At 45.0% G+C, this 24595-nt stretch overlaps 1 protein-coding gene across 3 annotated transcripts in view; it reads right to left on the reverse strand.

Moving 5' to 3' along the window:
• Positions 1-24595, reverse strand: part of SRGAP3 (SLIT-ROBO Rho GTPase activating protein 3) — a 216619-nt gene that overhangs the window by 101604 nt on the left and 90420 nt on the right. The gene's annotated exons all lie outside the window — the stretch shown is intronic.

A 24595-nucleotide genomic window follows, 5' to 3' on the forward strand; every position in this document is an offset into this window, starting at 1 on the left:
CACACCTGTCATGATGGTATTTTAACACCTATTATATCCTACATGAATTAATATGCTTTAAGAATTAGATAAATCTGTGCTTTCATCCTGACACTGATCTAGTTCTATCTGTGCTGATAACATCAGCCATATTAAGTAATGTATCCTCTTTGCCAAATCAGAACTATCTCCAAGTCTGTTTTACATGATGTATCTCATTTTTATATGCTGGAGAAGTACTGTTTCCTTTTACCATTTTCCTTTTGACAAGACTTTTATCTTGTGCTGTGAAAGATCAATTGCATTTTTTCCAACTCCCACTTCTTAGCCTCTTACATAATGTAACTGAGGCTGGAAATCTCTTAAGCAGGACTGATTCTTGGAAGCTAAGTAAGCAGAACTGGCATAGGGAAAACATGGCTTACTCAACCTATTAGATAATTTGCCTCTCAGTGCAAGACAAGCACTATGGCACCTGTGGCACTGGGTGTGGGTATGAGGAAAACAAACCTTCTCAATTGCTGCTAAAATGTTTGAAAGGTTTATAGCCAAGGATTTTTGTTAATGGTTCTTTAAAGGGGTGAAAAGTCTGGGAAGGCTATAAGCAGGAAGTGGTTGTTCTTTCTTTCAGAGACTGCAACTATGCTTGCTGCCTGGAGGGAGGGAAGAGCCCTTGAAGGAGAAAACAGAAAGAGCTTGAAGTGGGGGGCAGGGGGAGAATCAGACTAGATAGTAGGGAACATTTCTTAAGAGTGACAATTAGAGCCAGCCACAGAGACTTCTAAAGGAGGCAGCTGCACAATGGAGGCACCTAAAAAAGGAAGGTGGAATCAGAAGCTAAAGATTAAAATATGTCATGAGATTAGCATCTGCTCCCTGTCTTGTGGGAGTCAAGACTGTTCCCTAAAGGTACGTCTACACTGCAACTGGGCGCATGCCTCCCAGCTCGGGCTGACAGACACTTGCTAACTCGGCACAAGCTTGTGTGCTAAATTTAGTGTGGATGTTGCATAGCATGGGTGGCAGCACAGGCTAGCCACCCGACTACAAGCCTGCCCGACCCAGGATGGGAGCTTGCTTCCAGCTGCAGTGCAGACACATCCTAAGAGACCAGAAATTCAAAGCCAGACTTATGCAACTGCATGTATCTAAACATACAGGCCAGTAGCCAAGTATGCATATGCACGGGGCCAGCTGGGCACTTTATCTAGCATCTGCATGTGCAGACATCTGATCTGCGTGTTCATACCAGATATTCACAAATGTACACAGATAACTGCATGTGCCTAAACCTTCAAAAGTCTAGTCCTGTAATTTCTCCAGTAGGAATAGTGTGAAGAAAATGTCCTACATGATGCAGGAGACAACCCAGAACCATTTTAGTCAAGCCATCTGCAGAAATTTTAAAAATACTGAGGACATTTTTAAAATACATAATTTATTTCTACTGAGATTTGTGTAGAGATTTTTTTAAACTCAATTTACCTGCTTGCATTCAAGCTGAATAGGATGCGTCTGCATATCGTATATTGCAAAAAAGCTAATAGCCAAATTAAGCCTGTATCCTCCATATCCTATATACCGAGCAGGAATTCTTATCTCCTACATTGTCGTTCTCGAGTGTATATTGTGACAAAAGGACACAGCTCATAGTAAGGGACGGCATGGCAGGAGCATCATGACTCAGGGAGCCACAATTCCCTCCCTGCTCCTTTGCAGCTGGCCTAATACCAGCACAAAACAACTACAGTCACCACTCCCATCCCTTCCCCTTGGTATGGGCTAAGTTCTCCCCTTACTCCAGACAGCTAGAAATTTACAAACCAATCCCCCTGCAGTGGCTAACCTCCGCAGCCCAGTGCATTTGGGGATGCAGCCAAGGCTGCACACATTCCCTATTATTCCCAGATCACCGGCTTCTTATTCCTCCTTATGCCCCTGAGCAGTCGTGCAGGCTGAGGGGTGATTCAACCCTTAGTCTGTAAACTGCTCAGGCAGCAACAACTGTACAGTACAATGGGCCCTGATTCTGAGTGCCTCTGGTGCTACTGCAGTATAAATAATAATGCCCAACTCACTACAGAGTGATTTACTCTTAATGTTAGTGAGAAAAACGTGGATTTTTTCAAAATGTCGTAGCTCAGATCCTCAGCTGATATCTAATCGCTGCGGCACAAATAAAATCAGAGTTAGGCTGATTTATACCAGCAGAGGATCTGGCCCAATTTCTTTTTGCAGGTTTCCTCTTTTGAAGTCAGTGGAGTTGCATCTGCAACACCAGGAGTCAACTTGCCCCATTCATCCACAACACAGGACATATTACATTCCATCATGACAACAGCCCAAGTCACACGGGTATCACAAGTCCCAGCCTATGCACTATGCTAAGCGAATCTGAACACACGCACACAAAGGGAGCAGAAATGCAATTTGTTGTCATTGGGAAAAGTGCTGCATCAAGGCTCACTGAACTGACTGGCCTGAAATTTCATTTCAACAGCATCTCTCATAGGCTTCATTATCAGCAAAGCAGCACGTTGGCAAGACAGCAAAGGAAGATCGATATTCTGGGATGCTTCTGGAGTTCAAATGCTTTGGCACGTATAACGTAAATTTGGGGCTTTTTGTTCTGCCAGCACGAACACCACAAAGTGAAAGAGATTTCCAGAAAAACTGTATTTTGGTAGAACTAAAATGGAAATGTTTAGCTTCCTCATGCCTGCCTGCAAGAATCATAGAATATCAGGATTCATATCCAGCTTTTCGTCCACTGTAACCTCAAGGTCCTTTTCTGCAGAACTGCTACCTAGCCATTCGGTCCCTAGTCTGTAACAGTGAATGGGATTCTTCCAACCTAAGTGCAGGACTCTGCACATGTCCTTGTTGAACCTCATCAGATTTCTTTTGGCCCAGTCCTCTAATTTGTCTAGTCCCTCTGTATCCTATCCCTACCATCCAGTGTATCTATCACTCCTCCCAGGCATAAAGCAAACCTGACAAGAGCCTTCTGCAGGAAGCTGGGGAACAGTCATTTTAATTTTCCCAATGGAAAAAATCCAGTTTTCAGCAAATTTTTTCAAATGTGTGTGAAAAAGAGCATTTCCTGTTGGAAAATTCTTCTAATGAAAAATTTCCAAACAGTTCCAGTAAACTTCATTTCACAAGCTCCAGTGCATTCTTAGCAAGGCCATCACCACCTTTCACACAAAGGAGAGACTAATACAAGGAGACCTTTTTGGCCGGCAGTGGGGATTTTTTTTTTATTTTTTTAAAAAATATCTGCTCTTGGTGTCCCAATGCCACAAACTCTGAGCACCTCCTGTGATAGGGTTAGCATCCTGTCCTTCCACTGATTTCAATGGGAGTTAAAGGCACTCTGTGTCCTGTAGAAAGTGGCAAGATACGGCCCAAAATGCAGCTCTTTACTGCTTTGCTGACTGGATCCCTCCATCTCTTGCTTATGCCTGTGGCCTCTTATGGAGAATTAGTAACAATCTCTAGGAACACCTACGTTCTCTATTTTGTACATAGTTGCTGGGAACCTTTTTTTTTTTTTTTTTTTTTTTTTAAAGTTGCTGCTCACTGGCTAGCTAGAAATTATAAGTTGAAACAGCTGTTTTGACAGATGTGCACATACAGCTACTGATGCATCTGCAGTACATGCCACAGCCCATTTGTTTGACTTAGGCTGGTTCATTTGAGAAGGTCCACAGCACAGTCAAGCAGCTTTTCTAATTTCTGTTCATGTATCTCCTTTTCTCGGGTTTCTGCTGGAGTAGGGAACGGATGTTCTACCTCGTGCTCTGGCTGGCTGGAGAAATGCTGGTGGAAACAATATTTGTTTCAATACTGCAGCCTCTCATTTTCTGAGAAACTTCTGTGGGGATCCAACACCCAACCCAGACATTATTGGGCATCACTGCTGTCATGTTCCTATATCAGATATGAACTAGGCACAGAGCTTGCTTATACATACCAGATGTGTTCATAAGATCCTTCAGTGCTCTGCCAGGTATAGCTGACGTTCATTTATATATACCTGCCCCTGGAAATTTCCATTACATGCATCTGAGGAAGTGGGTATTCACCCACGAAAGCTCATGCTCCAAAACGTCTGTTAGTCTATAAAGTGCCACAGGACTCTTTGCTGCATTTAAAGAAAGGCTTTTATACACAATGCCACCTAGTGGTTGAATAGTATTATGCAGTTTAGCATTCCATTACATCTCTCCCTTTAAGTCAGGGTTTCTCAAAACAGGGGTCGCCGCTTCTGTAGGGAAAGGCCCTGGCGGGCCAGGCCAGTGTGTTTACCTGTCCCGTCCACAGGTCTGGCCGACTGCGGCTCTCACTGGCCGCAGATCATTGCTACGGGCCAATGGGAGCTGCTGGAAGTGGCATGGGCCAAGGGACGTACTGGCCACTGCTTCCAGCAACTCCCATTGGCCCAGAGCAGTAATCCACAGCCAGTGGGAGCTGCGATTGGCCAGACTGTGGACGCGGAGTAAACAAACCAGCCCGTCCCACCAGAGGCTTTCCTTACAGCAGCGGCGACCCGTTTCAGAAACCCAGCTTTAAGTTCTACATTCCTATCCTTTACAATATTTACACTATCACATTCTCTTTGAAGTTCAGTATGTATCAGTCTGTTAAATGTCCTGAATCGTACTGATTTTCAAGTTACATGACCTAAACACATAAACTTGGTCATCTGGCTGTCCATTAGTTGCTGGCTGTGGTTGGTTTGGAATCCTTGAATCGTCTTCTTGTTCCACATTTGCCGTTGATTGCTCTCTGCGGAACAGTATAGACGTTGATTGTTTCTGTTTAACTCTCCACTGTCAGTCTTAATCTCATATGCTTTGGATGCTGTATGTTCACAACAGCTGGAATTGTCCATCCTTTTTCTCCGCCCAATTTGACATGAACACGGACACCAGCTTCTAGACCGGGCAGTTCTCTGAGTGGCATCTGTTCTAAAAGTGTTCATAAGCTCTTATCTTTATCTGATCTGGAGACTCTCTTCATGTCTGGCCACTTTGGAAACAGGTTTTTTCCCCAGAGTTGGAACAGTAGTTCTGAGTTTCCTTTCCTTCCGCAGTTGTGCAGCACTATATCTAGTAGCCGCTATTGGTTTTGATCTGTAACTCAGAAGAGCGAGGAATGGATCTTCCTGCTGCAGGACTTTTTTTTTTTTTTCAAGTCTGTCTGTACAGTTCTCTTGGCCTCTCCATTTGCTTGTAGATAATAAGGGCTGCTATTAATATGGTCACATTTAAATTTGGAATTATTTAAATTCTGCTGCAGTGAACTGTGGTTCATTGTCCACAATATGAGTCAACTCCCTGACTGCTTTGGTATGGAAAACTGCAAAATGTCTACATCTCATGCACGTATTACACCATGCGCCCATGGCTGGATAGGCATCATTTCTTGGGATACGATTCCTTCCACACCTTGTGCGTGCAGGTTGGAATTTGTCCCTCTTAGCCTGGGAGTTCTCTCACCTTGCCTCAGGGGTTTTTGATAATGACTTTTAAACACTCAAGAGTCCGTTTTCAGCTTTTAAGCTAGTTTCAGGTTTGTCAAGTTGGTCCTGCTTTTTGTTCTGTTTGATTGATTCTGACTCTTTTGCTAACTATATAGCTATGACTAGGGTAAATTTTTTCTTAAATTGTAGTTGCTATGAAAAGTTTTTAATCTGTTAACCCAATAACCAGCCTGTCTCTGTGATTTTGGGGAATTCAAAAAATGAAAATATCAATTTTCAGCCAATGCCTGCAGAGCTCATACAAAACAGGCAAGATTTTCCCCTGGTTCTTGAATTCTTCTGTTGGAAACATGCTCTTGCATGAACCACATTTCTCTGAGGAATAACACACATCACAGAGTCATCTTTGTGCCCGTCTTCAGTAAAGTCAAAGGATTTAAGGACATGCTCTGCTAGTTTCCCCATAGCATAAGTGGAAGATGATACCCATATATCTCCAGTGCCTTTGTGCAGCTTGGTAGCAATGTGAAATCTTGCAAAATATTGTTTCCAGTCTTTTCATTCTGAAGATTTGTCAAAGCTGAAGTTCTCTGGGGCACTGAAGAGTGGCATGCCAGTGAGATCCTGCAACCTTTGTTGATTTGTTCCTTCTGTTTGCAACTCCTGTTGTTGTTTTCCTTCTGTTGCTGTTCTTTGTTTACTCTGGACTCCATGTCACGTTCCTCTGTGCCAGATATGGACTGGCTACCGAGCTTGCTTATATACACCAGATGTGTTCATCACAAGATCCTTTAATGCTCTGCCAAGTACGGCTGAGGTTTGTTTAAATCAGGTATTTTACATAGCGCTAGCTAGTGACTAAATAGGATAACAGCTTAGCATTCCATTACAACTATCAACTGGGGTCATCTGGACAAAGCCTATGTTAGGGGCAGAGCCGGCTCCAGGGTTTTTGCCGCCCCAAGTGGCAAGGGGGCGGAGGGGAGCCACGATCATGATCGCAATCGGCGGCAGCTCCACCGAGCCGCTTTCTTCTTCAGCAGCAGGTCCTTCCCTCCGAGAGGGACCGAGGGACCTGCTGCCAAATTGCCACCAAAGAGCCCGACATGCTGCCCCTTCCCCTTGACCGCCCCAAGCACCTGCTTGCTGAGCTGGTGCCTGGAGCCAGCCCTAGTCAGGGGGTCTCAAACACACGGCCTGCTGGCTTATTTCCTGCAGCCCGCCAAGCTCCCCACCCTCGCGGCTGCAAAGCTCTCCTCCCATGCCGCCCCCAGCGTATCGCATCCCCACTCCTCAGCCTACCTCCAGGCTCTTCCCGCCTCCAAACAGCTTAGTGCTTTCCAGGAGGGAGAAGGGGGAGAAGAGGTGGGACAGGGGCAGGGATTTGAGGAAGGGGTTGAAATAGGGGCAGGAAGGGGGGACTTTGGGGAAGATGTTGGAATTGGGCACCATGGAAGGGGTGGAGTGGGGGTGGGGCTGGGGACAGTGAGGTGCGGGGGGGGGGGGGCCTTTTGTACCTTTATATGAAAAGATGTCAGTGATGCAGCCCTCCGGCCAGTATACTAGTCCTCATGCGGCCCTCGTGGTGATTTGAATTTGAGTTTTAGATCCCTGGCCTATGTGATCAATTTGCTGCAACTGGAAGGTGTAATTAACGACAGACTTGAGTCCTTCCTGTCTTACTCTTTCAACCCTTCGATTTTGAGACTGTTTACAGGTATCTGGGGTGACAGAGCTTCTTTCCTGACTCTGTTGACCTATCATCCAATAATCTCGACATCAACAGTAACAAGTCTTACTATCTCTCATTAGTGTAATTCCCAGTACTATTTCCACTTACATTATCCTCTGACTCTCAGTAACAAGGACCTAGAGCAAATATCATTGAGAAAGTGGCAGGCGACTTTAGATTAGATAACCGTTTTTGTTTTATTGTTTTCAGAACTATTTGTTTCTCCACATCTTGCTCATCAGCACAGTTTAAACCTATGGTCTCCAGCACTGAAGTCGTGTGCCTCGAACACTTGAGCTGGTAGCAGCAGCACTCTCCTGTCCCCTATGTGGACTAACCATGTGAGGTAGTCATGACACACACAGTGCATACGTGCGGTTTTTTTAATCTAACCTTGGACAGGTAGGACAGCTCCAATGGCAAATATAAAGGAGGGTTCTGTATGGGCGAGAACAGCAGGTGATACAGTAAAACACTGGATGTAGGTCATCACTAAGAAAACAACTAAGTGAAAGCAGAAAAAAGTTTCACCATGAATGGAAATTCTCACTTGAAATTGCCTCTATTGGATCCTGAATAGATATATTATTAAACAACAATACTGCAAAGAACAGTCAGAAATTCAGGGGGAAAAAAAAAGTTTCCCAAATATGCTGTGCACTGCTGAGAGGTGAACTTCCTGTTCACGGCTTTATGGACAATTTTCAAGCCATTAAAATTCTTGAGAGCCCCAGTAAAACATCATTGAGGAGACTAAAATGGCCATTACAATAACCAGAAAGAAAGTTTGATCTTTTTCAATAATACCCTTTAGATTACAAAGATCTCAAAAGTGTGAACTTTCTTAAGCGCCTGGCAGGTGAACTGCAAAAGCTGCAAAGAATGTGCAGGAAGAAGGACACCTGCAGAAATCTCATTATCAGCTAATATAATGTCTGCAATAATGGAACTGGAGGCTTCAGGCTGAGCAACAGTCACCGAAAAAGCAAAAGATCCTGGAAAACAGTGAAAACACACACTGAAAAAGGAAAAGTAACCCCAAAGTTAATCAGGAAGCTTACGTGGGATCCTCCTTGTGCTAAACAGAAGAGTGAGCTCATTCATGCAGTCCAATCACATGTACTCTACTTGAAACCATTTTAAGTTGCTGGCTCACATTAGTTACAGGACTGGAGATTTCTTCTGTAGCAGTCAATGGAGTAGACACTAAATGGTTTTCTTAAAACAACTTTCACTTTGGTCCATTCATTATCCCATGCCCTCTTCATAGCACCATTCTTAGGAGGGCAGTGTGATCCATTGTAGGCTTTGGAGGAGAGTAGCCACCCAACCTGCTTTAGACTCCTGCCCCCTCCCTCTTTTTTTTTTTTAGATTAAATGATTACTCCAAGAGAACTTTCCCCTCTGCTTCTAGCACCCAACACATCCAACTGCTAGCCAGACTCTAGAGCAGACTCTTCCTGGTAGCTGAGCTCACTGCATGCATGTGTCCTGCATAATACTGCAACCGAGACTGGAAAGCAAAACTTCATGGTCCATGCAGGGCAGGTCTATTACATGCTGCACAAGGGCACGTCAAGCTTCCACTTGCCCAAGCCAATAGGCGCTGCGCTGATCCTGCTTCATCAGAAAATGGCTCTTCGCATTTTTTGCATGAAGATTCTCCCTGGTGTCATAACTAATTGTAATAAAATTTAGTATATCTGAGCACCAAGAAAATAGGTAGGGAGGGGTTCAAAGCCAAACACCTACGTGTCAACAACCCCTGAACTTTGGGAAAAATTCAGATCTAGATTCAGTTCAGCATTTGACAGCTATAGCCATAATGTGCCCAATCAAAACTCAGACTGAAATGGCTCATTACTGCTACAGTTCTTCCTTATAAAGCACTGACCTTGATGAGAGGCCAACAGAACAGTACATCCATTGGGTATAAAACAATGTGTCTATACCTCAGACCTATTCAGTACACTTCATTTATTCCAATACCACCACCATTTCCAATTCCTGAAAGGTGTCCTGAGGAGCTGGCTCTGCATGCATTGCCTGTGCTACCCCCGCTTCTTACCCAAGCTCACATCTGACCTACATCTGATGTAAAACACAATAATGCTACAAACAAGGATCAGTAAAGCAAAGAGTTTCTAGGATCAGCAGCAAACAGTGGCTTGCAATTGACATGAGCTCTGCATAGCACCCACCTCAGTCAGGGAGAGGCTGCTTAGCCAGACAGACGCCCTCGTGACTTACCTAACACATCTGCTGACTACACAAAATGAAAATACCAGGTCATGTCTCAGCTGCAGAATACACAAAGATCTACTAGATCAGTGGTTCTGAACCAGGGAGTACGCAGAGGTCTTGCAAGGGGTACATCATCATCTCATTTAGATACTTGCCTAGTTTTACAACAGGCTACATAAAAAGCAGTAGCAAAGTCAGTGCAACTAAAATTTCATACAGACAATAACTTGTTTATACTGTGCTATATACTATACCCTGAAATGTAAGTACAATATTTATATTCCAAATTATTATTTGGAAATTATATGGTAAAAATGAGAAAGTTGGCAATTTTTCAGTGCTAGTGTGCTGAGACATTTTTGTAAGCAAGTAGTTTTAAGTGAGGTGAAACTTGGGGTACACAAGACAAATCAGCCACCTTAAAGGGGTAGAGCACTCTGGAAAGGTTGAGGGCCAGCCACTGTACTAGATGAAGGAGAGTTCATTTGAGGCACATAAGCTATGCCACAGACACCTGCTTTGTAATAAAAATTTAAAAAAAACTAATGGCTACTAAAGGACGAAAAAAGCACACAAAATGCTGATCGAAAATGAGATCTCAGATCAATATCAGCGCGTTTTGATCTTAATGCTAGCAAGCAACTCCTTTATACCTCATCTTTCATTATGAAGGATTCCAGGGCAAATATCTCCATTTGCCACAGTCTGTACACGTGCATAAACACACACATCATTTTTATCCACCACTGCAATGGAGCCACCTCTGGAATGGAACACAGAACACAAACACAGAAGCACAGCAACTCTGCACAACTGGTTTTATAAATGAGAAATACCATACTCTATTGCAGGGGTTCTCAAGCTTTTTCTTTTGGAGCCCCCCCCCCCACACACACACACACCTAAACATGCTATAAAAACTTCTAGGTCCACTTGTGCCATAACTGTTCTTCTGCATCTAAAAGCCAGCACGGGCATTAGGGGTAGCAAGCAGGGCAATTGCCCGGGGCCCCACATCACAGGGGGCCCCAGGAAGCTAAGTTGCTCAGGCTTCAGCTTCAACCCGGGGTGGCATGGATCTTTAAAGACCATGTGGGGGGGACTCTGGCTTTTTGCCTTAGGTCCTAGGAAGTTTAATGCTGGCCCTGCTTGGTGGACCCCCTGAAACCAGCTCATGGCCCCCCAGGGTATCCCGGATAGGGTGACCAGATGTCCTGATTTTATAGGGCCATTCTGATATTTGGGGCTTTGTCTTACATAGCTGCCAATTACCCCTCACCCCATCCTGATTTTTCACCCTTGCTATCTGGTCACCCTGGCCCGGGACCGCTGATTGAGAACCACTGCTCTATTAGAACTGCAGCAGAAATTTTGGTAGGCAGAATTTAGTAACCATAACTGAAAGCTGGCCCAGGACACCACCCCAGTAGGCTAAAGTCCCAACCTGTGGGGGGGGGGGGGGGAAAGAGTCATGAGATTTTTAATGACCATAAGTATCCAGCATGTCAATTTTAAGCTCATTTAAAAAAATTGTACTTCAGTATCCCTTACATCATGCTCATAGATTCATAGACTTTAAGGTCAGAAGAGACCATTGTGATCATCTAGTCTGACCTCCTACATATTGCAGGCCCCAGAACCTCACCCACTCACTCCTGTAATAGACACCTAACCTCTGGCAGAGTTACTGAAGTCCTCAAATTATGGTATAAAGCAGTGGTCCTCAAATTTTTCAGGGTCACACACACACACACACGAGCCAGGGCCATGGCAACAGAGGGGACGTGTACAGGAGTAAGGGGACCGAGGGTGGGGCCGCAGCTGGAGGTGGAGCTGTAGCTTGGGGCATGGCAGGGGCTGAGTCACAGCAGGTGCCAGCAGCCGAGGCCGCGGTTGAGGGCTGAGGCTGGGGGTGGGCACAGGGCCATGCACCAGGACTAGAGCTAGGAGCAGGGCGGAACAGAGCTGGGGTGTGTTCCCTCCCCACCTCCTATGGGGACTGGCCTGGGCCCCACCACATACCCCCTACCAAACCTTCCTCCACGTCCCCTAGTGGAGTGTGCCCCACAGTTTGGGGATCACTGGTTTAAAAAAAGACTTCAAGTTAGAAAATTCACCATTTACACTAGTTTAAACCTGCAAGTGCACCATGCTGCAGAGGAAGAAGAAAAAAACCCAAGGTCTCTGCCAATCCAAAGCAGGGGGAAATTTCTTCCCAACCCTAAATATGGAAATCAGTTAGTCCCGAAGCATGTGGGCAAGACCCACCAGGCAGATACCTGGGCAAGAATTCTCTGTAGTAACTCAGAGCCCTCCTGATCCATTATACCATCCCTTCCATAAATTATCAAGCTCAGTTTTGAAACCAGTTAGCTTTTTAGCCCCCACTGATTCCCTTGGAAGGCTATTCCAGAACTTCACTCCTCTGATGGTTAGAAATGCTGGGGCCTTGCTTCCTTATGGTTTCAGATAGAAGAGACCACCTACTAAACTGACCACTGCCTCCAACTTCTTGGGTTTTATCTCTTGGAGGCCTCCTATCCAAATAATGACAAGACCAAAGCCTTATAGATTATTGTAATCTGACTAGATCATAGCCTGAAAGAGCATACATACCTTCCTTAGCTATGGCACTTCTGGCATATTATTGTGATCCTATTCTACCCAGCTGCTTTTGAAGCCAAGCATTTTGTACATTACACATTTTCAAGGATTAACAATGGCATTCACTAGAGCAGAGGGTGGCAGAGAGTAATTGCCTCAGAATAAAGCCCCCTTCAAAAACACCACTGGTATCTTTGCAAAGGTACAAAAATACCAGTTTCAGAAGATATTTTTAAAGTCTTTGCATTCCCCTGCTGACAACAGTTTCCTTCCCACATAAGGTCAATGGTGATTACATTACATCTCATATGGATTTTACATTCCTGTTTCTGCTGATGTCAACAGACTGGGTTTTCTGAACAGATCTCTGCTTTGCTGAGCAAGAGTGGTAGATTATTTTAACATTATCTCCAATTTTGCCTTCCAGGCTGCCCTAACACAGAGGATTACAACCCAAGGTGGCTGCTGCAACAGTCCTTAACAACAGGAGCAGTGCCTTGACATATGAATGGTTTTGATGGTGCGTTTCCCATCTGTTCTCTCTCTCACCTTTTCTTATTTCTTTGACGGTTTGGGCAGCTGTAGTTTATTTGATCTTTCTGTGTGGCACCAGGATTTCTCCTTAATCCTCACAGAGCTCCTTCATTGCAGTTCGGACTAACACAGAGAATAGAGCATAGTCTCTGGGACGTCGTTAGCTTTTACTATCCCCCACAAAGTAAGCTGAGTTAACAGATTGGGTTTGACCTGTGGCAGGGGGCCACCGGCCTGTGTTGGGAGTGCTGTGGCGCTATGAAATCCTTACTGAACCTCCCAGGTGCCCACTGTCTCACTGGCAAAGAGTGAAGCTGAATGCAAGTTGAAGATGTGGAACTTTATTAAGGCCTGTGCACTGCTCCAGACGAAAAGCGTGGGGGGGAAATGCATGGTCAAGTGCCCCTCCCCCATACTGGCCTGCCGGGGCAGGGAGGGAGAGGGGCTCTGTCATGGGGCAGGGGGAGACACATGGGGCAGTCACTTGTCCTCCCTTTTTGATTGTGCCCCCCTCCTCCCAAGTATGGGGAGGCACCAGTCATCTATGCACTGCTCTGTCCACGTGGCCGAGCTGCTTCCAGTCTAACAGCCCGCATTCCCTGTTCCCGTCAACAACGCTCCCTCTGACTCCAGTTCCACACATCATGATACACCCTCTGGTACCTCCGTCACGGGTTCAGCACATGGCCACCTGCATACCCAGGAATCTCTGCTGGCCAGTGCTGGAAGGGAGGAGAGTGAGGCCACGGGCCCACCTCTTCTTTGCCTTGCCTCTCCTCCTCTGCCTACATGAGCAGTGTCTGAAGGGAACTAGGGTGACCAGACAGCAAATGTGAAAAAATCGGGACAGAGTAGATGGTAATAGGAGCCTATAAAGAAAGACTCCAAAATCAGGACTGTCCCTATAAAATCAGGACATCTGGTCACCCTAAAGGGAACATACAGGCTGCCACTGTGCCCCAGCAAGGACAGGGACCTCCTTGCCTCTACCACTTAGTCATCCGCATCACGAACATGCACAGTTTCAACCTCAATCAACAGAAGCACCTTCATTTTCCCTACTCTAATGATGTGTCACTTTGGCATTTTCTAGGTTCCTTCTAGAAGTTCACCCAGGTCAGTTCCATCCAAGTACACAGAGGCAAAGGTCAGTATCACAACCAGCTAATTGTGACCCAAAAGGCAGTCGGCTCCGAGCAGCCACACAATTAATGGGCACAGCCAGTGACCCCTAGAGCTGTTGGAGCATTCTGAACGGGAAAAAGTTTGCTGTAGAAAACAAAACAGAGTGTTAGTGGTACCCGTAATGCTGAAGATCAAGGCAATAAATACGGGGGGGGGGGGGGGGGGGAGACATCATTTAGTGCTCCAGAGGTTTCTGCATGTCACTCATTCACTCAAACACAGCATCTGCAGGAGCCTTCATTGTTACTTTCCTGCTGCCATAGCTACTTTCCTGCTGCCTTTAACACTTACCCTCCTTTCAATTAAAAATGAGCTAGTGGCTCTTAAGTAGCCTTTTCAGATAACAAAAAGATCCAGCCAAGCAGAGAAGGCTTCTTCGCTCAGTGCCTGCTGCCTAGGGAACCTGCAGGAGAGTTCAGGAGGGCATGCGTTCTCCCTCATGATCACACGCTGGAGCAGACAGCCAGATGTCCTTGTGATGGAGTAACAGCCATTTGCTGCTGGAGAGGCTTGTTCCAAATTCCCAATTTCCTCCCACTCCAATTTAACCTTATTCCAGCTTTCTAATAACCTGCTGCTCCACTTAGAACACAAAAAGGCCAGATCCTGAGCTTGTGTAAATTGACATTCCTTCCTGGAAATCAGTGGAGTTCTTCCAAATTATAGCAGATGAAGATCTGGCCCAGCAGTCAGCAAAGATTAAAAAAAACAAAGCCCCACCATTAGCAGCAGTGTCTTCTGGACAGCTACAGGGTGAGTTTCATCAGCTACTGGGAGATTAATACGCTTTTTATTATTACTATTTATTATCAATCACATGCCAATTATATTCCTAATGCTACACAAATAGGAGGCAGTTTCTGTCCCCAAAATCTGGAAGACAGATAGAAGGACAAGGACACCCCACAGGAAGGAGTCCCATCAAAGAATGTATTTGTTTTGTCTCACATAATTGAACAGATTGAATTAATTTTCAGATATTGGGTGTGTTTGCCTCATGAAAGAGGTGGGTCTTTAGAAAGGGCTTGAATAAGGGGCAGACTCAACACACAGGAAACAGAGGGTCTTCCATTCAAAGTCTACCTGGAAAGTTGATGGAGAGACGCATAAAACAAGGTTGTGGCCCCAACAACTTCCAAACTGCTGTTGCTAATAGAATTCCCTAGCTCTGGCTTCTATCAAACACTTACCATGTGAACCTTACCATAAATGCCACAGATTTATGTAGAAACCGCCTTCTACACAGAATTGCTGGTATAATTTGAAATTTAAAGCTACACTAATAGACTTTGACAAACCAAAAAACTACTGTACTGTATGAGGCTTGGCAGGCATTTGCCAAAAGCAGGAAGCAAAACAACAAAAACAAAAATGTTCATCTGGTCAAGTTTTCAGTTCCATTTGGTTAAAGTTACTTCATAATTTAACTCACAGGACTAATTTTATCATTAAGTCATGCAACAGAACCAACTGGAGAACAAAATGAGACATTCTGCAAACAAACAAGGCACAGCCCTCTTTACTTCATGTTTCCTTGAACTGCATTGGACAATAGGCTTTAGAGATTTACTGCCCCTTCCAATAAACAAAAACAAACAAAGTACTTTCCTCCATAAGCAGTTTTGTTATTACTTTAAATGGGGAGGCAGAGAAAGCAGAAGCAATTACCCCTCAGTACTTTGTACTGAGATGGCAGGAGCAGCATGGAATGACAGACAGGGAAAGGACTGTCCTCGCAAACTGACGCAGAGAAATAACATTTCAGAGAGATTACAGAACTAGTGTTTTCAAAAACAGACAACTCTCTGATATTGAGGGAAGTGGCTCGTTCAGGGGGATCTTAATGGGCCACAGATTTTTTCTCCATCATCACTCGGAATCCAATCTAGATCAGGAGGCTTTGAAAGCAGATATCATCCAGCCACTTACTTTTGTAAAAAGCAGTGTTGGACCCAGTCCAATTCATAATAGATGAGTGTCCATGCCAGAGAAAACTCCATGTATTTATCTATCTACGTTTTTGTGTCACACTCATCACTATGGTACCTGAGCATATTAGAACTGACCTAATTTTCAGAGGTGCTTGGCAGACACTGAAGTGAATGGCACCTCAGGGGAGCTGGGGGGGAGGGCAGGGAGAAAGAGGCTATATCTACAATATATGAGTGGTTCACACACACAGTAGATTTTCCACTTTTGCTTCCAGTGTCCAGAGGCAGGTAGGATTGGCTGCAAGTTCTCTGCTAAGCCTGCAGTTAGCACCAAAAATCTGAGGCCCAACGGGGCATGGAGAATGAACTGACTCAGAGGTGGATCCTCCAAGTTAAGGCCCGTTGGCTGGGAGATGTGGAAAAAGCTTGCATTGCAGCACCCATTTTGAGAGAATGTCAGTCCCAGGGGCCATCAATTACTGGTCACCATTGACAGTGAATTGTTGAAACCATTAAATTAAAAATATCTGAAGTCTGCAGCCCTGTTGTCTTACCAGAGTCTTTCCTCAAACTCATTGCAGTCCTGAGAAGCAATGCTATTTTAAAAGCATGTTATTTTAAAATCACTATAAGGGCCTTCCTATCTTTAGTGAAGGTCTTAATTTAAGGGTAGCTAGAGAAAAAGAAAGTGTTTTTTAAGTGGTGGGAAAAAGGCTAAGAGTGGTGGATTACGAGTGGGTTACTACTCTGCATCTGCGTGTCTGTTGTGTGTATGTCAGCCCACAAGGAGGAGCAGATTTCATGGTGGCTTCAATGAGCACTACAGGTTTGTGGCAAAATGCCCCATCAAAGGGATGTCTGCTGTTCACATCCCATCTCTTTATCTGGAGAGAACACAGAGCACAGAAGCCACTGGCTTATGAAGGTACAAAGAGTCAGGGACTGGAGTAGGGCCAGCAGAGCATAAACCCAAAGAGTATATCATCCTTGTAGTACAGCAGATGAACATAGCTCTTGTAGCTGAAGTGCCAGACAAGAGAATGGGAAGGCTGTCACTAACGGGAAACTGACAAGGACACAAAACGACTAATACGCCATGGTAAGGCCGTGGCATAGATGCCCTTGGCCCTTTTACAACCAGCATTTTGTTTTCCCCCATATCAACTCCTCAGATTCCCCAGCCCTGAACCTTTTAGAGCCAAAAGCTCATGTATTACAGCCAAACTGTGATTATCACAACCCAATACAGCAATCACATTGATTAACCAAAGATCAGCTATATTTCTCCTCCTCTCTCCCAAGGTCTGAGTAAAGCTAGGTTCTTGAGACTCCGTGTACCCCAAAAGGGAGCCTCTCTCTTCAGAACAGGGATTTAGGCGGGGCAATAGGGCCTGAGATCCCCAATCCCTGGTAGGACCTCATGACCAAAGTGCAGAGTTGGAGAAGCAGGAGCGCCAATCCCCTGAAATCTCTCTATTCTTATCTGTACCCCTGGGACAGCGAAGATGATGGATAGGCCAAAGAGTTTATCTACATTAATCTTCAGATACCTTGTAATGCTTTACGTATTATTTCTAGAGCAAACATTTCAGTTACATTGATTATTATGCAAGACATCAATGCCAGCTGCTCGGCACACATGACCTATGAGAACACCAGCCTGCATAGCCCAACGTTGATGAGCAACCCTACAATAAGCAGCCTGTATGCACCCCCTAAACACTGATGGGCAATCTTACAACAACAAAGTATGAGTAGCTCCACCAGTGTACAATAATAAAGCGGTAAAATGCATTTTCTGAGGTGGTAAAGAGACTGGAAATGTATATTTTACATTCAAGCTTCCAAGGATTTATAAATGAATCTCAGTATTTTTAAATTGATTTTTAAAAAAGGTATGAAAAATAACTTGAGATCCTTCTTCAAAAAAGCTTTGATTCAGAGGAGCCAGATAGTGCAGATATGGCATATTTGGGCATTAATGATTATTTCTCATTATACTGCAAGCATAAAAGTCAGAACATGCTATAAATTATACACTATAGACTTGAAGCACACCACTAAGGTTCTCTAGCTAACCACCAAAAGCTAAACATGGAAAGCGATCCCTTTTATTACTGCCTTTTATAAACATTAAGTTCCTCCTAGAATGCAACAAGATGATTTACAGTCACTTAGAATATATTTTCTATTAAGATAATGAGCTTTGCTATGCTAGCTGCTGTAGGCAGTGGCAGATGCCAACTGAGAGAAACCTGTTGCACAGAGTGGCTGAAAGACTTCAGGGGAAAAAATATCTGATAGATCGAGGGCCTGATTTTCAGAAGCACTGTGCATCTGCAGCTCCCACTGACTTCAACTGAAGATGGGGGATGTTCAGCACTTCTAAAAATCAGTGTCACAGAACCCAACTTCTCTCAGAAATCTGATGGTTACAGCGGAGCCCTATCTTCAACTGTGCAAGGTCAAACCTCAACTGCAGTTAAACCCTAAGGAGACTGCTTAATTCCATGCTTATTGCAGTTTGTAGGATATACTCAGAGAGGCACATTTAGTTAAACACCTAGAATCTGGATCTTCAGTTTGAACCTCTGGAGTCTGGACAACTGAGATGAATGCTGCATAAGAATAGACTCTCTAGAGATGTTCAGGGCTTCCGATCTCTGACTGGACTAAGAAAAGAAGTGCAGAGATGTGCAAGAGAAAAAAAAACTGTGGGCCTAAGGGAGTTACTCCCAACTTTTTCAAGACAAAGAAAATTTTGATTCAAGCTTACTTTAAATTTTGGGCAACAGTTCAGGACTAGAACTTATTTCATTTAAGACTGCTTTACTTGCGCCATTCCCTAGCCAAGACAGAGCCAACAGACCTAGGGAACTGCAGAGGCAGAATGGGATTACCTACACTGAAACAACACGTCTGCTATAAAACTTTGGTGATGAAGTCCTTCGTAAAGGACAAACCTGATTAGGAAAAATCGTGCCTGGCCAGGATTTTGATTGGGTCTATTAGAGATAAAGGGCCAGACAAAGTTTGAATCCAATTCTAGAATAACCCCCAAGGTCAGACGCAAGGTTCTGCTTCAGCACCATCTCTCGGTAAAACAAAACTTGTGTGCTATTGCCCCATGTAATCGAGATGGTCCCCTCTGACATGTCAGGAAGGTTGGCACTTAAAAAATCGTGCCACTCTGGCCCACTGCAGTGAAGCGGTTAACATGCTCTTGGGAAGAATCACTCCAGAGTAGGGTAGAGGCTTGCAGCATGGAGGAAATCTGCACAGTCACTGCTCATGCAGTACCTGTTCTGCAGATAAATAGAACTCTAGTCCCCTGGCTGTCAATCCAGCAATCTTCACCAGCAGGAGATTTAAAAAAATAAAAAAAATTAAAGTTAAAATTAAAAAAAAATCATTGGTTGCTATTGGCAATGTGTTGACAGGTTCACTTGCCTCAAATTCAGACAAAGCACCTCCTCCCCACCCCTCCTCTCCGGCTTCCCACTCTGCCCCCAGGGGAGTCTCGGGCTCACCACTTGTTTTCTTTTCACTTTCTTCTCCCTCCCCCCCATTTCTCTGTTAGAGCTAGCAAACAGACTGAGCCTCTGACTCACACTGGGGAGAAATCACTTAACAAGCAAAAAGGCTGTGTTTTGCGAGCAAAAAGACAATTTAACAGCCCAGTTAAGACACAGGCTAATGCATTTGAAGCTGTGCCGGCTTATGCTACAACACAGCCAGCAATGGGGGCCTTTAAGTGATAGCCTATGCTAATATATAAACTAATTCGACTGAAAACCATACCCCTTTGGCCTGAAATCCCAGGAAGAAAGGGGGGGATGTCTCACCAATATAAGAAAGCAGCAAAGAATCCTGTGGCGCCTTAAAGACTAACAGACGTGTTGGAGCATGAGCTTTCGTGGGCGAATACCCACTTCGTCGGATGCATATAAGAAAGAGGCTCAAAACTGGCCCTTTAAGCGACCAGCAGAAAACGCGTGGTCCTCTGTGGGAATCATCTCACCCCAGATAAGAAGTTAGGTTAAATAGGATTTTTTCCTACAGACCATCCCCATGACTGCTTATATACAAACAGCATTAAATTTCAAATCTCACAGGTCTTAATTAAGCAACATTTCTAACCGGAATTATGCCTGAGCAAGGAGCCCAGAATTTTGCCTCAAATGAAACAGTCTTGCTGCAAAATGTACGTGTAAACTATATGTGTCACTGCCACAGGACAAGATTAGGATGTGCTTATTAAGTAAAACCAAATCAGTGTATAGGGGAAGCTGAGAACAGTGTTTAAGTCCCAGTGCAAACTCTCTCTACTCAGAGAAGATTCTGCTTTGATACTGAAGAGAAGGGGGGGAAAAGTATTAACTGAAATGTGAAAAACCACAACAGACAAATGTAGGATAGCGAGTATAAAAGTATAAAGAGAAGGCACTTGTCTATGAAGGATACAGCCAAAGGCATTAAAGTAAAACCTGATGCCTATTTTTGTTAAACTCTCCACTGAAAAAAATCTACAAGAGAGGACTCTATAGGTATGTCTACACAGCAATGAAACACTCGCTGCTGGCCCACGTCGGCTGACTTGGATCACGGGACTGTAAAACTGCAGCTTAGACATTCGCACTCAGGCTGGAGCCCAGGCTCCAGGACCCTTCCCCTTTGTGGGGTCCCAGAGCTCAGGCTCCAGCCCATGTCTGAATATCTACACTGCAATTTTTCAGCCCCGTGAGCCCAAGTCAGCTGACACAGGACAGCCCCATGTATTTAACAGCAGCGTAGACACACCTCAAGTATCACCCACATAGGCAACATGCATTACTGCTGGCCTGGAGCTAGGCCTCACCCACCACACAAACATGCCACATCCCCAAATCTTCCTAACCAAGAAGGGTAAAATACAGTCCTTTCAATCGCTATTTTATTTTTAGTTGGTTTCCACTTCCCCCTCCTTCCCCCATGTCAGCACCACACAATCCATAGCTCCGTGAGAAGAGCCAGCCTCTGAATGAGGCAGCTGTTGTAAGCTTACACAGACAAAAGAAGAGGTTTCTCTAGCAACGGGGATGGGATGAAAGCATTCAGACACCTCCTCCTTCCTCAGGTTTCCTTTCAATCCAGTGGCGTTCACACAACTCCCACGGAGAATCAGACACAGAAGTGCCCAAGAATGTGTCGGGGGAAGGAGGGGGGGAATGAATAAATGGAGTGTGTGTCTTGCTCCTCCAATTTCCTGCCCTTTTCAATGGTTCTGCATGCAGATAACCTGGCAGCTCAGATTTGGGAATTACTCCTCTCCCAGGCTAGCTTCCCCACCCCCTGATCCTGGCACTAGAATCTTCCCTGGGATGTTCAAAGATGAAAGAGATTGAAACGAGAGAAGGCCAGGAGCTATGTCCTCCCGCCCTCCCCCTCTACTCTCTACCCCCACCTCGGTGCATACCACAGCACCCTTTCCTCCTGGGATTTCAAAGTTGTGTTGTATTGCAAGCCCCACCATGATTTTTCAGTCCTAGCCTTCCCATCTCCAGCTGCACAAAACTGCTCACGCTATCTAGATGGCGAACACACAGTTCAGGCACCGCTAACCTGGTTGGTGATTGCACATGACTCCAGCATTGCCACCTGGACGGGCACAACAGTCCTGTTGCGAATCCACAGGTGGTGGTTGCTGTCTGGTTTCAACAAAGAAAGAGTCACCTTCTCCAGCCTATCTTGCTGAGCTCTCACTTCAGAAGAGTTGGGAGATTTTTGTTTTTTCCCAGGATCCAGAGGATGTTTGCCCACAAAAATATGTTTAAGCTGTAAACACGTCAGGACAAGGTGGGGTTTTTTTAAACTCTGTGTTGGTGCAGAGCCCAGCATCATGGAGCCCCAAGTCTGGGAGCTCAGAGCGCTACAACAATACAGGGCCTCATCCTCCCTGATTGAACTGACCTCATTATCTCTAGCTTGCTTGCTAGCATATATATACTGCCCCTGGAAATTTCCACCACATGCATCTGAAGAAGTGGGTATTCACCCACGAAAGCTCATGCTCCAAACGTCTGTTAGTCTATAAGGTGCCACAGGACTCTTCGCTGCTTTTATAGATCCAGACTAACACAGCTACCGCTCAGATACTACAACAATACAGATAACAATGGAATGGGCCCGAGAGCACCTCTTTCAATGGAATATATTGCTTAGGGCCAGACTGTGCTTTGCAGGCACTAGCTGCAGTAGGGGGGCAGGGTGACGCCATCCTACTGTAGGGGGACAGGGTCTCTGCAATCCCAGCACTTTGAGGGCTGCCTAAATTGTGCACGCTGCAGCATCCCTTAGGGTCATGAAGCCTGCTCCCTAAGCACAGTCTGGCCCCTTGTCCTTTGGCATGTGGGCAAACTCTGTTTCCAGGCTCTGCTGACAAAATCTCCCGTGCAGCCAGCCTCTTCCTATTCCAGCAGCCATTGCCATCTCCTGCCTTCATAGGTGCTGGAACTAGGGGAGCTACCTCACCCCCTGGCTTGACATCCAGGGTTTACAGTTTGGTTCAATGGCTCTCAGCATCCCTACTGCACAAATTGTTCCAGCACCCCTGCCTGCCTCAGCAAGACTTTGGGCTCCTCCTTTACTACACTAGATGTCTCCAGGGAGGCCTGCAGAGAGGTATCAGGGCAATGAGTTGATTGTGGGAGTGACAGGGAGGTCAGCTGGGTGGAGGAAGGAGGTTCACTATCTTTCACCTGCTTAGAGAGTGTGTTTGCCAGACACTGGGGAGCAGGGGCTGGGTTAGTGAACAGCTCCAGCTCCGGGCTCAGTCTGGGCAGATCCAAGGCTCTGTGGGAGCATTTCACACAGCTCTACTCCTCTCTCTGCTACTAGATAGAACTGAATCCCTATAGCACCTCCTACTGCAGTTCACACTTTACTGAACACCCGCCCAGCATCTCTGCTCACACACCTGATCCAGCTCAGCACCCTTCAAATGGAATCTCAGTTAACAGGATTACAGCTGAGGTCACAGCCACTGACAAAGGGGTGGAAATTTGAGAGCTAGCCCCGTCCTTTCACCCGCTACCACATGCCAGCTGCCTGATACTTCTTTAAACCAATTCATTCAGCATGAAAAATCACCGTTGAAGAGAGCCACTCGGAAATGAAAAGATCACAAGTAATTATGGGAAGCTACTTTTGTCCCTATGAGCCGAGCCTCATAACAGAAACTCGAGCTCCCCTGCATTCAGCCAACAGAGCAAATCTCACACCCATGGCATTTGAAAAAACAGTCAGGTACCTCTCTCAATTCATCCCTTAAAAGAAGGTTCATGGGTTAGAGGCAGGGTTTATGGAGTGGGTCTGAGAATGAATGGGAGCCCAGAAGAGGTAATCCCTCACCCTGCTATCTACGGGCCACAGCAGTAAATTCTGCCATGATCCATTTCAATGGTAGGTTAATATTCACAGATTTGCTGCACAGTCCCTGAAGGGTCTCTGCAGTTAAACTGGAAGAGATCAGAATTCATAAATACTAAATTTCCAGCTGGTGCCCTGATTACTGAATATTTTTTCTGTCTTCTTTTCCTAGAGCTAAGAGATGGCTGTGTTGTTTTCAAATGAGCATAGAAATGGATATATTCAGTGCTGCAGGTACCCAGGGAAGAATGAAAGATTCAGAGATCTGCACAAGGAATAACGTTTACTGCTTTTGGTGACTGGCGTGGAGAACTTGTGGGAGTTTTAAATAAATTTAGTGCTTGTGAAGTAGCTGGATTGCCAGCCCTGGAGACCAACGTCTTCTACTGATCTTCAGAACGGGTGGACCCTTGGCAATAGTGCAGGTTTCCTTTAACATATGTCCTGGGTCTACCCCGTTCTAAAGATAACATTAGAACTAATAACTCACCTCTGATATACCACGCAAGCTGTACTCAAAAAAAGGAAAACTGAATCCTACTGCAAATAGGCAATATATAATCAAGGGTCAGATGACTGAGTTTTTTGGAGAGGTTCTTTGCTGACCTCTTAAATCTTTGTTTTTTCAGTGACTTCCAGCTGGCAATCCACCCATCATCCAGTGCAGGATGGTTCCCAGCAAAGTATTTTCTAGTGCTGTCTCTCCACTTTCAAATGTTTGTGCCACTTCCCTACAAAGATTATTCTGAAGTCTGTCTAATGCACTGTTAGCCTGTATTCAGAATGACAGTTCCAATAGGGCTTTTAAAACAAGCAAACAAAAACCAGATCAACCCAAATCTCGTGTCAGAAACTAGAAACCAAAACCTTTCTGAATTCTGAAAACATTTCAGATACCTTTTGCTTCTGGTCCCCAGCCTCTTCTCATGCATTTCTTTACCTCCTAGTTTTAACTAGCCATAATCAGAGAATATCGAGAGAAGACTTCTTCTCCAGCCTGATTACAAAACCAAAGAAAGTTCAAAGCAGCGGCCCCATTTTTACATTCTTATCTCCAATGAGCCTTTAGAGGTTCTTAAATCACTTCCCGGGCTGTCAGGCAGGATCTCAATTTGTCAATACTTCAAATGGAACTGAAATGGAAATTCATTACAATTGTTCCTACTCTGAGCCAATTTTTCCTCCTGAAAATCCCTTTGCCATTTCTTTTTCCAGTTTACTGTTAATAAAAGTAGAGGGACAGGATCAAGTCACAGGCAGGGTATGGATAAGCCTTGCAACAGCTCCCCTGAGAAGAAACTCAGTTGTGTGGTTTGGAAATACAGACCAGTACCTCAGAAGAATCAGGGTTAAGTAACTGCCAACTTCATTTCACTGCTAATCCAGAGCCTTTTGAAAACCCAGCCATTCCACTCTGCTTATTTATCCTTCATCTCTGTGCAAATTCAGATCGCAGTAACCCTGCCCCTTTTTAGAGGGGAGGTTAGGTTT

Source organism: Gopherus flavomarginatus, chromosome 6, assembly GCF_025201925.1.
Source record: "Gopherus flavomarginatus isolate rGopFla2 chromosome 6, rGopFla2.mat.asm, whole genome shotgun sequence".
Taxonomy (NCBI): domain Eukaryota; kingdom Metazoa; phylum Chordata; order Testudines; family Testudinidae; genus Gopherus; species Gopherus flavomarginatus.